Below are 14,359 nucleotides of genomic sequence, written 5' to 3'. Positions count from 1 at the left end.
TGTATTTTATTGTTTGAAAATGCACTTATTAGGATTAGGAAGCCGTCTGCTGATTGGCTACTGAGTTATGGAGCGGAAGTCGTCGCAGGCTTGGAGTTGCTGTCTGTCTGAAGCTTATAATTGTATAAAAGTATCTAAAGTTTGTCACATTATGAACGTTAGATATTTATAGTTGTTTTGTCGGATGTCGACGGGGAAAACTTGGGGAAAAAGTTCCAGACGGACAGCGAATCCAAGCCCGTGTGCACCGCAACTACTTCATTTTAAAATAAAACTTCTTCTTTTGGCGCGTTTCCACTAGCAGAGTACCTGGTACCAAGTACTTTTTTTAGTACCTGCTCTGGCGAGGTTCCAGGCGGTACAAGGCGTGACTGGTCAGAGTACACAAGAATCAAGCAGAACAATGCCGAACTGTAGATCAGTTTAAAAGACTTAACAACCCAAAAATCTCCAACAATTACCAGGGAAATGTCTGAAATCTCAATATTTACCAGAGGAGTCTGGTGTATTTAGCCGGAGTCTGTGCTCCGGTCATGCAGGAAGTACTAAACAAATGGTTTTAATGAACTGATTCTAATGATTCAGTTACACAAAACAACTGCTTTACAAGTAACTAGTCACACGTTTGCAGTCATGACTCCGCCCACATTGAGTAGGTACTTTTTTGTCGTGGAAAACTAACCTAACCGTGCCGTGCCAGGACCATAGGTGGAAAAGGGCCATTAGTCTTCATTTTTAATTGTTCATACACTACTTTAACATGCAGTAAATTGTAAATAATTGCCAGATATTGAACAATATTCTGTAAAAATGGGCAAAAAACACTCTTTTATGGTTGAATAAGTCAAACAGTGTGAAAAACTATGACTTGCTGCTTTACACACACTTACTGTATGTGACAGTCTGCTACAGTGTCACTGTGTTCCTTTGTTGGCAGAAAAATAAAGTAGCAATGTTTTTGCCAGGCGACTGAAGCTTGCAGCTAAGGATTGAACCCCTCTCGTTCGGGTTACTGTGTGACCCCCTCTACCTCCTGATCCACAGCTGTAGCTTTGTTCTATGGATGAAAGAACCACTTAAATATTTCTGTAACTTAAGCAGAAGCATATGGATGAGCTACTTTTGAGCACATAGGCTACAACATCACACTGCAATGATGATGTCGGGTGATGCTCTGTCTTTACTTCTGTCCGTCTGGACGATATAAAGAAAAGTGGTCGTTTAAGTAAACGCAGTAAAACGGGGGGGAAATTCATCTGTAAAATGTCAGCTTTTAATCAAAATCAGCAGAACAGGCTCAGAGTGTCACCATTTTCATTTGCTAATTATGCTCACGGTGTGTTAATGACACTTTTTCATGATGAAAAGACACAAGTCTAATTGATTTGGTATTTACCTCAATTAAATCTACTGTGTAAATGTGTGAAGTTGATGTTTGAAAGTTAAAAATAGAACAAAGACCGTGTTCTAAAAACTCTAGAAAACGGGCCAATCAAAACATCACAAGCAAGTGAATCTTTATTTATTCATGCAGCACTTGGAAGCAGAATATGTTGCACAGAGCAAGGAAACGGCATCTAATCTGAATTGATAAAAGAAAGACATTTCAAATTGTGAACTATATAAGTAACAAAAACAATCATGAAACCAGTCATATAAAGTCATAGCAATGGAATAAAACCAGAGGAGTTGCAAGTAAAATTTAAAGTTTTCATTTCAAGTACTTGTTTTGTGACCCGCGGCCCTGCGCTTATTTTGAAATGATTAAATTCAACATTTCATTACATATAAGCTTGTTTTCATGTATGTTTTGATTGAGTGTTTAAATTATCTTTTTTTGTTATTTACAGATTAATTTTGCATCATAAATGTGTTTTTTTTTTGTGAGCTATATATCATAAACAAACACTTTTACTTTGAAATGGTGTCCAATGTCTTTCTCAATATTTTGTAATTGTAATACCATGATGGAGTATCAAGATGTCATTTAAATTTCCAGTCACTAAATCGTCACTGACCAGACTAGAAGTTCTCTGGCCCCCAGGTCATTTTGAGTTTGCGGCCCCTGCTGTAGAGAGAGACAGTCATTTCTGTTTTTTGTTCACTGTTGTACTGTAAAAACAAATATGGATATATGTCATATATAACTGTGAGTCATCAGCATAGTTGTCGTAAACATTTTTTGAACACGATGGTGTGGAGTCAACTCGTCCACATAAAACAATTATAGGCCTACAATTGTACCTTGGGGAACTCCACATATGATAAAATACTCCTCAGTATTTTTACTCCTCACTGGTGTCCAGTATTAGGTTATCAGTAGATAAAAGAGACACTGCTAACAACTGCGCCCACATATCCTGGTGTCAAAAGCTTCAGTCAAATGCAGTCGTGACAACAAGATGATAAGTTTCTGCGTAATCCGCTCATTTAATCACCGCTGCTGCTGCTGCTGCTGCTGCTGCTGCTGCTGCCGCCTTCTGTCGGCTGAAAGGACTAATTTTGCACTCCTTCACTCCGGTCCGCCTCAGTTCTGCGAGATAACCCATTAAAAGTGCTGTCGCCCGATCACTTCCCCCCCGAGTGGCGCTTGTCTACGAGTGAAAAACAGTGCATGCCACTGCTGAGGGCTGTGATAAATTAATATGCGGGTCCTCAAAAATCTGTGTGGCTGTGCTCTTTTTTTGGCCTTTGAAGCCATTGTCATAACAGCAGTTAATCAGTGTTTCTGCTGCATTTCTCGCTCTTCTTCTTTTTGCTGCGTGAGGTTTGAACGGCTGTGCACAAGCGAGAGGTTTGCGTTATTAATATTCCATGGTTTGCTGGTGGACGCAGCAGGACATTCCTTCAGAGGAGAGAAACAGAGGCACGGAAAGGCAGAAACAAAGCACACACAGAAGAGCGTATGCGCTTGAAAGGTATTTAAAATAGATCACACCGTAGATTTATTTCACAGACAACAATATCAACACTTCTCAAGGATCGCTCTGACGCGCTGAGAAAAGACAGAGTGGGAAAAGAGTAATCGAAGCTGAGGCAGCAGACGCCCAACTTTGAACCGTTCCCTGTGGTGCAATACACACCAGCACAGTGGTGAGTCAACACCCCCACCACACACACACACACACACACACACACACACACACACAGACCACACCCACATTTACCAGATTCTTCGCGAGCCTCCGGTCATCAGAGTTTGATTTATTTATCGGTGAAAGTTGCAGAGTTTGACAAACGATTCCAGTTCTGAGAGTTCTGACTTCTTTTAACTGATCACAGGCTCTGATTCTGGCCACGCGGTGGTGTAGGCGGGCCCTGACTGTTGCCTCACAGCAATAAGCTTGCTTGGTTTGAATCTCGTTCATGACCTGGGTTTTCTCTGGTTTCCAAACATAGCAATGGGCAACCCAAGGCGCCCCAGACCTTGATTTAAACCGGTGACCCTCCCGTTAAAAAAGCCCAATTCCTTTCCTCTGATCCACAGGCTTTGACTCTCTACTCTTTTTTTGTGACAAACTGGATTCAATCATTTCGTCATCAAAGATCAATTGATTCTTTAAGCCCAGGAAAAGGAACTAAAATGATGTCAGTTCAGCATTAATGTTGTGATTTAGTTAGTTAGTCCGTCTCAGAGCCTGATGTTATTGCTTTAAAACCACGTTCTGTTCAGACCTTGTATTAACATCAATCCTGAGTCCTCAGATCCAATCACAAGGACACGTTTATTATTATTATTGTTATTATTATTATTATCATCATAATAATAATAATAATAATTATTATTACTATTATTGTTATTGTTATCATTATCATTATTAATAAACTATTATTTACATTACAGCAGCTTGAGTAGAGCTTGGATTCAAGCGGACGCCCCACACAGCCAACGCAACGACACATGCATGATATGCCGTTTGCACTGAGGACATTAAATATTCCAAACGTTCCAGATACTGAGCCGATTTGCTTGGATTACAGACGTGGTGCGTGCGTGAATGTTTGGTTGAAGCAGAGAATCCCTCTGGAGTCTCTGGAAGCTCCACACCTGCGGTGGCTTTGTCTCTGATCGCGGTTTGACCTCTTTATCTCCACGTCCACACAAAGACGCGAGCCGAGGCGTCTCGGTACAGTGTGTATTTTGAAGTATTTAAGCCGGGAAAGAAGGTGGCAACCTTTGAACTTCAAAAAAACATCTGTGAGGGTTTTTGACCTGACCTGGATTTCATTTGTATGTAATCTGGCCAACTTCTCCTTTATACCTTTATATACTGTATATAATATAGAAATGTGTTGACGTGAGACACACGTACATGTACAGTCGCTCTCGGTGTTGACAGTTGAACTTAGTCCTATCAACATGTAATCGGATTACCAAGGATGAACGTTAAAACCAGGTTCCAAACGCCAGACTTTAAACGGTGAACATTTAATCCTCGATAATCCACAATAACCCACGATTAGCCCGTTCCCGTTCCCTGGTCAAAAAAGATACGATCTGATGGGTCAGGGTGTAGTTTAGTTAACTTTTAAGTTTGTGAAACTTTAAAGTGTAAAAAACAGTATGAAAATAGTTGCCGTCACCTGCAGCTTTTCCTGTGTGTGATAATTCTCTCAGCTCGACCTGGAAATCACTTTCCTCATCACCGACTTCCATCTGCCGTGCATTTGTTTTTGTCCTTCTCTCACTCTCTTGCCTCACTCGTCTCCGTCTAACCCTCGCTCTCTCTCTCTCTTTCATCAACCTTTTTACTGCCGCTTTCTATTCTTCTCTTTGTCCGTCCCTGAACCTCCGCTGTCCCCCGTCCTCCTCGTTCTGCTCTCCTTGTTCCACGCACTTTTGTCATCGTTGTATTCCCTTTATCCACTGACCGTTTCCTTCTCTTGTTCAATCTTCTTTCATTCTCTCGCTCTCTTTGGTTCCCTTGACCTTTCTTCAAACATTTATCTCCCTCGCCGTTTCCTCGGCCTCACCGGGGAAAAAAAAGAGAAATCATCATTCCTTCCCATTAAAGCTTACACAATCCTGCAATTGTGTTCTCTTTATGGAATTATCGTTCTCTTGTTGATCCAAAACAAGTGGGCTTGAAGCAATTAGATTTGAATATGTTTAGCTTAATTAAGGGAAAGCAAATGTATGCACTAAGTGGCCATCAAGGCACTTTGTATACATCATTAGTGGAAAGACGATCTGATTGTTTTGCTCCTCTCAGGAGGAGATTGTGTTGCATATAGAGTCGAGTCCATTTTGTGTGGTGGTTTTTTTTTGGAGAGAAAATGAAATGCACACAAGAGGCAAAAACAGAGAGGAACATTTTTACACGGAGTCCAGAGCCGAGCATGCAGGCTCTCCAGAGGACCACGTCCTGTAGGTCCTGTAGGTCCTGTAGGTCCTGTAGGTCCTGGTCTACAAGTTCTCCACTTCTGAAACTTCCAGAGTTTAGTTTGAGGACTTCTGTCGGTACATTTGACTCACGCAAAGCCAGACTTTACGCTGTTTAATTGGACTGCTGTCATCTTTAAACCACTCACTCATTCATTACCTACTGCTTTAAACTCCACATGAGGGTCATGGCGGGGTTTAAGTGAATCCCAGCGCCAGTCCATTGCAGGATCATCACTCTTACACTCACACCTACGGTCAATTCTGGTTTGCGTGTATTTTAAAGGTCCAATAACTTCATGTAACGTGGATTTCCATGTTCCTCAGGAGACCTTACAATGTTTAAAATCTTCACAAGATTTTTGGGAGTTTATCGGCACCGACTGGGGCTGGCGTGCGTGCGAGTGTGTGGCGGACAGATGCCATGTACTGCAGCGTGAGCGCACAGGTCACCCGCTCCCCCCTTCCCCTCCCTGGTGTCCATGCAGGCGAGGGCAGAGGGCAGTGGGACATGTGGAGGAACGGGCTGGAGGAGCATCGTCTTCGCTCCTCAGCTCAGCCGCGGCTCCGGGGCAGTTGCAGAGTTGGAGGTTCTGACCTCGCTGTAGTCGAAAGAGCATCGTGAGCCATCTGCGTTTCCCGGAGGACGATGCAGTCCACCTCCGAAAGAATGCCGGGGTAACTGTAGCAACGCTGCTAACACCAGCTTAAATCTGCCTTCATGTTACAGTATATTATATTGAGTTTGACCCAAACAGGCTTTTTCTCACATTTAGAAATCAGTGAAGCCAATGATGTCAATTTTTTGTTTTATCTACTTCCCTCAATCAGATAAATTATAATAGTTTAATTATCAATTTATTCAGTTTTAGGCATTTGTTAAATAAAATATTCAACTTTGAATATAATCATAAAGAAATTGTACTTAAAGTTAATATTAAAAATGTGTTAAAATCAAAAACTTAAGCTGTAATAAATTCAATATATATATATATATAAACAATATAAAAAACATTTTGATTGCTGGTAAATCTCAATGAATCCATCGCTAAATATGATTTAAATAACTAATCTTTATCTTTTAGTCTCTTTGAGTTTTTCTCTCCAAAATCCAATATATAAATTGCAATTTGAGTCGCTCTTTGTAAAATTAAGCAGATTATCTGAGCAGAGATTATTTTTGCTGAATGTTTGTGAATTGAGGATTGTTTTACAACTAATGATTATTTACATAATTCATTATTTTCTCATCCAATTATCCCAAAAATGTGGTAAAAAAATGTTTTCCCCAAATCTTGAAATGATGTTTTATCCAATAACCAGAATAATTCAGTTTGAATGATTTCTTTTTTGTCATATGGAGCAAAGAGAGCAGCAGATATTCACATTTAAGAAGCTGAAAAATCCAAGAACTTAAAGCAGTGAATCAATCATCAGCACTTTCATTCCCACCTGAGCCGAACCTCAGACTGAGCCTGAGCGTCTATTAATGTCAGAACGCTTGAGTCACGTGAGCGCGCCGCGAGTTGAGAAGCGTTAAGTGTTTTCTCGAGCGCTCTTTCTTCTTCAAGGCCACAGATCAGCGCTAGCTTTTCATTTAGCTCCGAGCGCTACATCAAAGGACGTCTTTGAGGAAGAGCCTGTGTGCGTGCGACGCTGCCTCTGGGTCACTTTGACTTTTCTGAAGCATCAGTGCAGCGTGTGACTGAGTGAGTGAGTGAGTGAGTGAGTGAATAACAGGTCTCAGACTGGAAAACATACATGAGGATGAACGTGTCAGCGACAGGTGTTTTCTGTTCAAAGCCACTCTTGCTCAGCAGAATTTATTTCACACTTGATTTCATTCATTTTCTATTCGCCTGGTTTTTTTCTTCTTTTCTTGGCGTCTGCTGTGTTCTGTCAGTGTCGGTAAAAACCCTGTAATTGGAGCCACAAGGTAGTTTCAACACTTTATTTGCTTTTTAAAACATGTTTTTAAAAAAAACTTTGAATGACAACTGAATTAAACCTCAGTCCTTTGACTGAGCTCATGCTTTTCACTTTCTTTTATTGGCTTCCACATTTGTAAGATAGATAGATGGATAGAGAGATACAGTAGATAGATAGATAGATAGATAGATAGATAGATAGATAGATAGATTTTCCAGGGTAGATTAACTGCTGTCAAATTTGACTGTATTTAAGAATACAGATTATCCAAGCACTCAGTGTTGGATACGATATTCCTCGCGAGCCATTTTTCGAGGCGTATCAGGTCCCGATGCTCCATACTGAACATTATCTTTAAAACATTCCTTCTTTATAACAAAAGTGCAGAGGATTACGTTGGAGTAGAAATCTGATAAACCAACTTCTGCATCTGAGTGGGTTAAAAAAGACTTGAAATAATCCCTCAGAGATTAAAAAAAAAAAAAAAAAAAAGGTTGAGCTCCCAAGTCCCCTCATATGCTTTAATTTTAATCTTATTCAAATTTATCTTAATCTATGTAAAGTATGGATAGTTTCAGATGTTTGGAACTTGCTAATGAGTAGTGTTTTTTTTTTTTGTGATAATTTACAAAAAAAAAAAAATCCATTATTTTCTCTAACCATTAACTTCAAACATGTTTTTCCCCCAATTTATAGAACAAAACATATAATTACCGCCGTTTTCCATCCGGTGTCTTCTGGCGTCGTCGTTACCGAGTCATCACTTTTGCCTGAAAGCAACATCGCTGTCTGTATTTTAATTAACAACTCAGGGTGTTTTTTTTGCCAACATCTGGAATGAAAACAGAGTTTTAAGGAGAACTGCGTCTTAATTGGCACTGAAATTCAACAGATGACTTTTTGTCCAACAGCAGAATTCCCTCCTGTAACGTTCCTTCCCGGGCAAAGGTGGTGTGATTGCAGTTTGGAGGACTTCTTTTTATTTTCCTGAACCAGTACTTGTGGTTCATTAGCAGAAAACACCTTCTGCTGCGCTCTCGTTCACGCTGCAGACATGTCACAAACACGCCTGCATCACATTTTTAATTAGCGACGGTGAATTCATCCGCGCCTCCGCTCGCCGACATCACCGGTCACCCCGGCTAATCTCAGAAAGTGTGTTGTCACAAAAGTTTACGCCGCCGTGACGGGAATTTTCAGGCAGCTTTCAGAGGCAAATGGGGAAAATTAGCAATAATGATTCTGCACACACACACACACAGTTCCACCCTCCACATTAATGCTGGTGATTGTACATTTACTACTTTACTTTTATTTAGCGAGGACATATCATGCAATGTGCTTTATAACATCCATTTTCTACCACTTTATCCTCCACATGAGGGTCGCTGGTGCCAATCCCAGCTGACATAGGGTGAAAGGCGGGGTCACACTCTGGACACTCAGTCCATCGCAGGGACACACGTAGAGACAAACAACCATTCTCTCTCACACCTGAGGTCAATTTAGAGTGTCCAATTCACCTAATTCCCTTATTGCATGTTTTTGGAGAGCCGGGAGAAAACACACACACACACACACACACACACACACACACACACACACACACACACACACACACACACACACACACACACACACACACACACACACACACACACACACACACACACACACACACACACACACACACACACACACACACACACACACACACACACGGGGAGAACATGCAAACTCCATGCAGACAGACCCTTGTTCCAGGGGCTCGAACCCGGGTCTTCATGCTGCAAAGGCAAGAGTGCGAACCACTACACCAACCGTGTGGCTCACTTTGTAACTGGTTGGAAAAGGAGTATAAACTTATATGGACCTATACCCCAATCCTATTACACACAACTCACATGTATACATACATTTGTATCCCATCACCAAATATTTACACATTTAAAGTATTTCATACAAAGTACAACACGTCTGGTTTTAAACGCGACCGTTTCCATCACCGTCCTGGATTAAACTGCTGTTCAAAGGATAAAAACTGATTATTAATTTTACTGGGAGACTGTTCCATAATTTAACCCCCGAGATTGAAACACACATACTTTTTAAAGCCTTTTTAAATTCAGTCCGACAGGTCACGACTAACACATTTCCAGTTTCGGACCTGATCACGAACGTGGGGAACGATGAACGACGTTCAACTGAAGTTACTGTAACTCTCTCCTCTCTGGTCTCCCTCACAAATCCCCTCCATAAACTTCAACTGGTCCAGAATTCAGCTGCCCCGCATCATCCCCCCCCCCCCCACCATTCCACCACCACGTCACCCCCATCCTACAGCAACTCCACAGCCGCTCTCGGTCAGTCTCAGAATTCAATTTCAAAATCCTCCTGCGTGCCTTCAAGGCCCTCCACAACCTCGCCGCTGCGCATCGCTCCGACCTTCTCCACATCGCCACCAGGACACGGCTGGAATCCGTGATTGATAATCTGACACTGTGACACCGAATCACAACATGCATTATTTTAAACGCCTTCTCTCTGCAGACGTTACATGAGGTCCAACTTGTTATTTCCCCTTATTATGAAGATGACTTTAATGTGTGCTGTCGCTCTGTGTGGACGGAGAAATGGATGAAATAACAAAAGTAGACACGAGTATATCGACTGTTACGACACTTAATTATAATTATTATTAGCTGCTGCAGCCGCTGACATGAAGTTTCACCGCCTGTCTCTTTGTTGACACGTCTTTGGTGCCCGTTTGTCTCCTGAAGGTTTATTTTCAAATGTAAGACATAGAGATGCTTCGGTGGCGTCTTCACACTTTGTACCACGATGTGTGTCCCACGTCTCACCTGCGGCTGACGATCACTTCAACATCTGCATTGTTGTATTAATCCTTGTAATAGGTTATATTACAGCCGGTGATGGTTGTATAAACATCGATATTTGAGGTGATTTTCAAAACAAAAACTCTGTCCTGTCATTGTTTACGACCAGAGAGAGTGAGAGAGGAAAGGAAGTCACACTCACAGTCTGATGAGTGCTTGATGTGTCAGACCTGCCACTGACCCGGAAGATTGAAGTGAAGCACTCTGACAGTGTGTGTGCGTGTGCACAGGTGTGTGTGTGTGTGTGTGTAGTTGGCAAAAGAGCATGTGAGGGCAGAGGAGGCCAAATAAGATGTCAGCGTCTGCAACACACACACACACACACACACACACACACACACACAGAGGGGACATCTGGGGTGTTTCTGCCTCACTGCTATTGTTGCTTTCTTTGTTGGACTGACATCTCTCTCTCTGTGTGTGTGTGTGTGTGTGTGTGTCATTTCTTTCTTAAATAAATAGCCGTGTGTGTTGCATGTCCAAATCGCTCATAATTGCACTGCCCTGAAAAACGATCTCTCTCTAATTTATGTGCGTGCGTCGGCCATTATCTTAAGGAGCTGTAAAAAAAAAAGAAGAAAAAAAAGACGTCACACACACACACACTGTTCCCAGTGGACGGACAAAGACAAACTGTCTTAACGACTTATTCAAACTAACTGCCGACGCCTTTGACTCCAACCAAACTGATGCAATAACACGGACGTCACACAGCGGGACCTTCAACAGCTGCTATCACTGGGAAGTCAGTCTGAGATCTGGATGAACTTCATAAATGTATGACACCATATACATTTGAGAAGTTTGTAAACTGCTGCACCAAAGAGTTTTTAACTCTGCAGGAGCTGCAGGAGCTGCTGGTCCACCGCTGCCTCGTGTGGTCAGTTTGTCTCCCTGAGGTCAATCTGAAAGAAAGATTTCAAACACTAAAGTCATGTCATAAAACATTTGAAGTTACTGATGGAGGCAGAAGCGGATTAACAACTCTCTCTAAGCAGAGGGAACTTCTCGGTGTAACAGTAACAGTGAGAAGAAGGGTGCAAACATCCATTCTGCAGGTCTTGATCATGTCTACATGCATCAATGTACGGAGTTGCTGCCGTATGATCGGCTCCATGTGCAGCCACGTAAAATATGACGCAGTAACTGACCCTGTCACAGTGTTGTTTTCGTCACGATGGGTGATGACGCAATTATATCGTCGACGCCCCTTTTTTTCATGACGATAACGGGGCGGTGACAAATGAACATGGATCTTTGATGACTAAAACATGACGAGACGTGTGTGAGCTTTCGTTGACGAGATGAAAATTGACGTAAATGTCAGCGGGCGGTTTGTCCGACGTTCAAAATGCACGACTTTTCGGCTTATTGTGCTTTAATCTGTCAATTTAAAATCTGTCCATTTAAATCTATAAATTCCTTGGTGGCTGCCGATCTCTCAATCACCAACCAATATTTTATATATATGTATATATATATATATGTATATGTTTATATATTATATATCATATATTATATATTATATATTATATATTATAATATTATTGACCTAAATGAATTTGTTAAAAACTATCACATATAGAAATGACTAAAATGAATAAGCATTTTGGTCCAAGCGACTAAAACTATAAGACTAAATCTAGAATGGCTGCCAAAAACAACACTGTGAATGGGTTAGGGTTAGTGAAGTGAATTTTGAACATTTCACAAATTAAATACAATTTTAAAAATGTTGAGTACTTTTTGCTCAGGTGTGTATATAGAGTTTACATATATATTTTTTTCATCACATTGTCTCTAAGTTGAAAAAATAAATTAGACTCTATTCTATTCTTATAGCCTCTGTATTTACTGAGCGTTTAAACAAAAGCAGCCAAAAGGCTCTTTAACTATAAGCAGGAAAACGTATACTAAATATAAAAGTGTCACTCAATCACATTATTTCATGAGGGGTAAACACAATTAATGCCACCAAATCCCCCCCCATGACATGGCAACACATGGTGCAGCCCAATCAGGGCGGCGCCAACATTTAAGTGTCCTCCGCCCTCAGCCACAGCTTTTGTCGCACCAGGAAGAAGAAATCCTGTCAAGAACCAGGTAAATCAAGACGGAAGATTAATATAACTACTGAAGCAGCTGCAGCCTCAGCAGGACTCGTTCAGTTAAATCACTTCTCAAATCCACGTCAGGCCTCGTGTTTTTAGTCTGTGTTTGACATGAAGTTTGTGCTGAATTCTAAAAAAATAAATCTGAAGAATCCACTGTGAACATGTGCAGTGATGAGGCAAAGAATTCACGTTTGTTAATGTAGATGTGGAACTAGAAAAGGATTTGATTGTGGATTATGGGTCACACACTAACATGTGGGAATTGAAACAAAAGTTGTTGTTTTTTAAAAAAAACAACAATTCATTAAAGCGATAGATTTGACGGGAAAGCTTCCTCTGGGGCTGATGCTGTTTTTGTTTAAATATGCCAGAATACGAATGTAAAATTTAGACATGTCCCCGTTTAACTGGCTGAATTATTCAGTCTTTGTTTCTTTTAAAAAGAGTGAACATCATCCCGGATCATCCTGTTTTGTGTGTGGGGGCAAATCAGCGTCGGTGCATCAAATATCAAATGCTGCACCAATTATAACGTCTTACGTTACGATCCTCGGCCTCAGCCGCGTTCAAAACTTGCACTAACGATGCCGTCGCGCCGCAACCATGTGACCCCGCCATCGCACAAAAGCAGAATTCAAACAAGAAAAACACGTGAACGAAGGAAGGACAACGTACCAGACGATGATTCAGAGGCGAGCTTCACATCATCAGCAGCTCCAATGTTGTTGCTTTGAATAACAAAACCCCTCCAATTTGTTTGGTTTCCGCTCCGTATTATTGTGAAGTCTGGACCTGATTTTACACAAATCACAGAATAGATTTGAATGCGCTCTATAATTGTCAATTGTGACATTAATAATTAATAATAATAATAATAATAATAATAATGCTTTTCACAGAGGAAACAAATGACTGTATATTTGTATGGAATTAGATTTGTGTCAATATTTTCAAACAACACTTTTTAAGAAGAATATAAAATATTGATTTAATCGTTTAAAACTATTGTATTTTATTGACTGAAAATACACTCACTTGTTCTCTGTGCCGTGGTTTTGTTTGTGGGCGGGCCTTAGGAAGCTGTCTGCTGATTGGCTACTGAGTTTTTGAGCCACAGCTCAATGGACCGGGAGTCGCTGTCCTTCAGAAACTGGTTCCCAAAGTTTTTCCCCGGCGCAAAGAACAAGTGTATTTTCAAACAATAAAATAAATAATTTTTGAATTATTAAATCGATATTTTATTTAATGACACAATATATTTGAAGCCTTAAAATAGACAAACACAATCACTGCGGTCGATAATGAGACACAAAAGCTTTTAAAGTTGTCACACAAATGCAAAAAAATGATAACTTATGTTGTACATACATACGTTTTATTTCTACCTTTTGCACATTTATCATTTTGGCTTCAACCAGATGTTTCTCCATGGTTTCACCCATGACACAATTAAAAGCTAATGATCCAACAAGCATACATTTATAAATAACACGTGCTTATCTAATGAGCTAGACCTTTTGGATAATGTGTATAGATGAGTGTCAACTGCGGGGGAGCTTTATTTTGAAGTGACAGTGAGGATTTAATAGAATTATGACAATCCACGAGCCTTGTCTTTTTTATTTGTCGCTGTTGTTGTTGTTGTTGTTATTATTCTTACAACGGTGGATCAGCGGTAGAGCAAATTGCTGATGTGTCCCTTTGGCGAGACACTTAACCCCTGAGAGCTTCACCTGAAAGCTGTGGGGCAGCGTGTGAATGGGTGAAAAACATCGTACACACCGTTTTGTTTGGACTCGTTCGCTGTGTCCTTCATTTAAAGGGGGGCAGGGAGGGAGCGGGAGGGGCTTGTGAGTCAGTCTCTCTCTCTCTCTCTCTCTCCTTCTTAATTTTAAAGTCTGATTCCACCAAAAAACTACTTTAAATACTTACTTAAAAGTTCAATCCACCCAAAATCGGCAGCAGGAATCAGGCACGATCAAAATTCCGCCGTTGAATTTTCTACTTCAGATTATGCTCCATAATCCATGAAGTTT

General features: G+C 40.8%; 1 protein-coding gene across 2 annotated transcripts in view; it reads left to right on the top strand.

The window, feature by feature from the left end:
• Positions 1-14,359, top strand: part of LOC131467035 (teneurin-3) — a 566,025-nt gene that overhangs the window by 177,075 nt on the left and 374,591 nt on the right. The window lies entirely within an intron of this gene.

This window comes from Solea solea, chromosome 10, assembly GCF_958295425.1.
Source record: "Solea solea chromosome 10, fSolSol10.1, whole genome shotgun sequence".
Taxonomy (NCBI): domain Eukaryota; kingdom Metazoa; phylum Chordata; class Actinopteri; order Pleuronectiformes; family Soleidae; genus Solea; species Solea solea.
The sequence above is the reverse complement of the archived record's forward strand: the minus strand, read 5'-3'. Positions and strand labels throughout refer to the sequence as shown.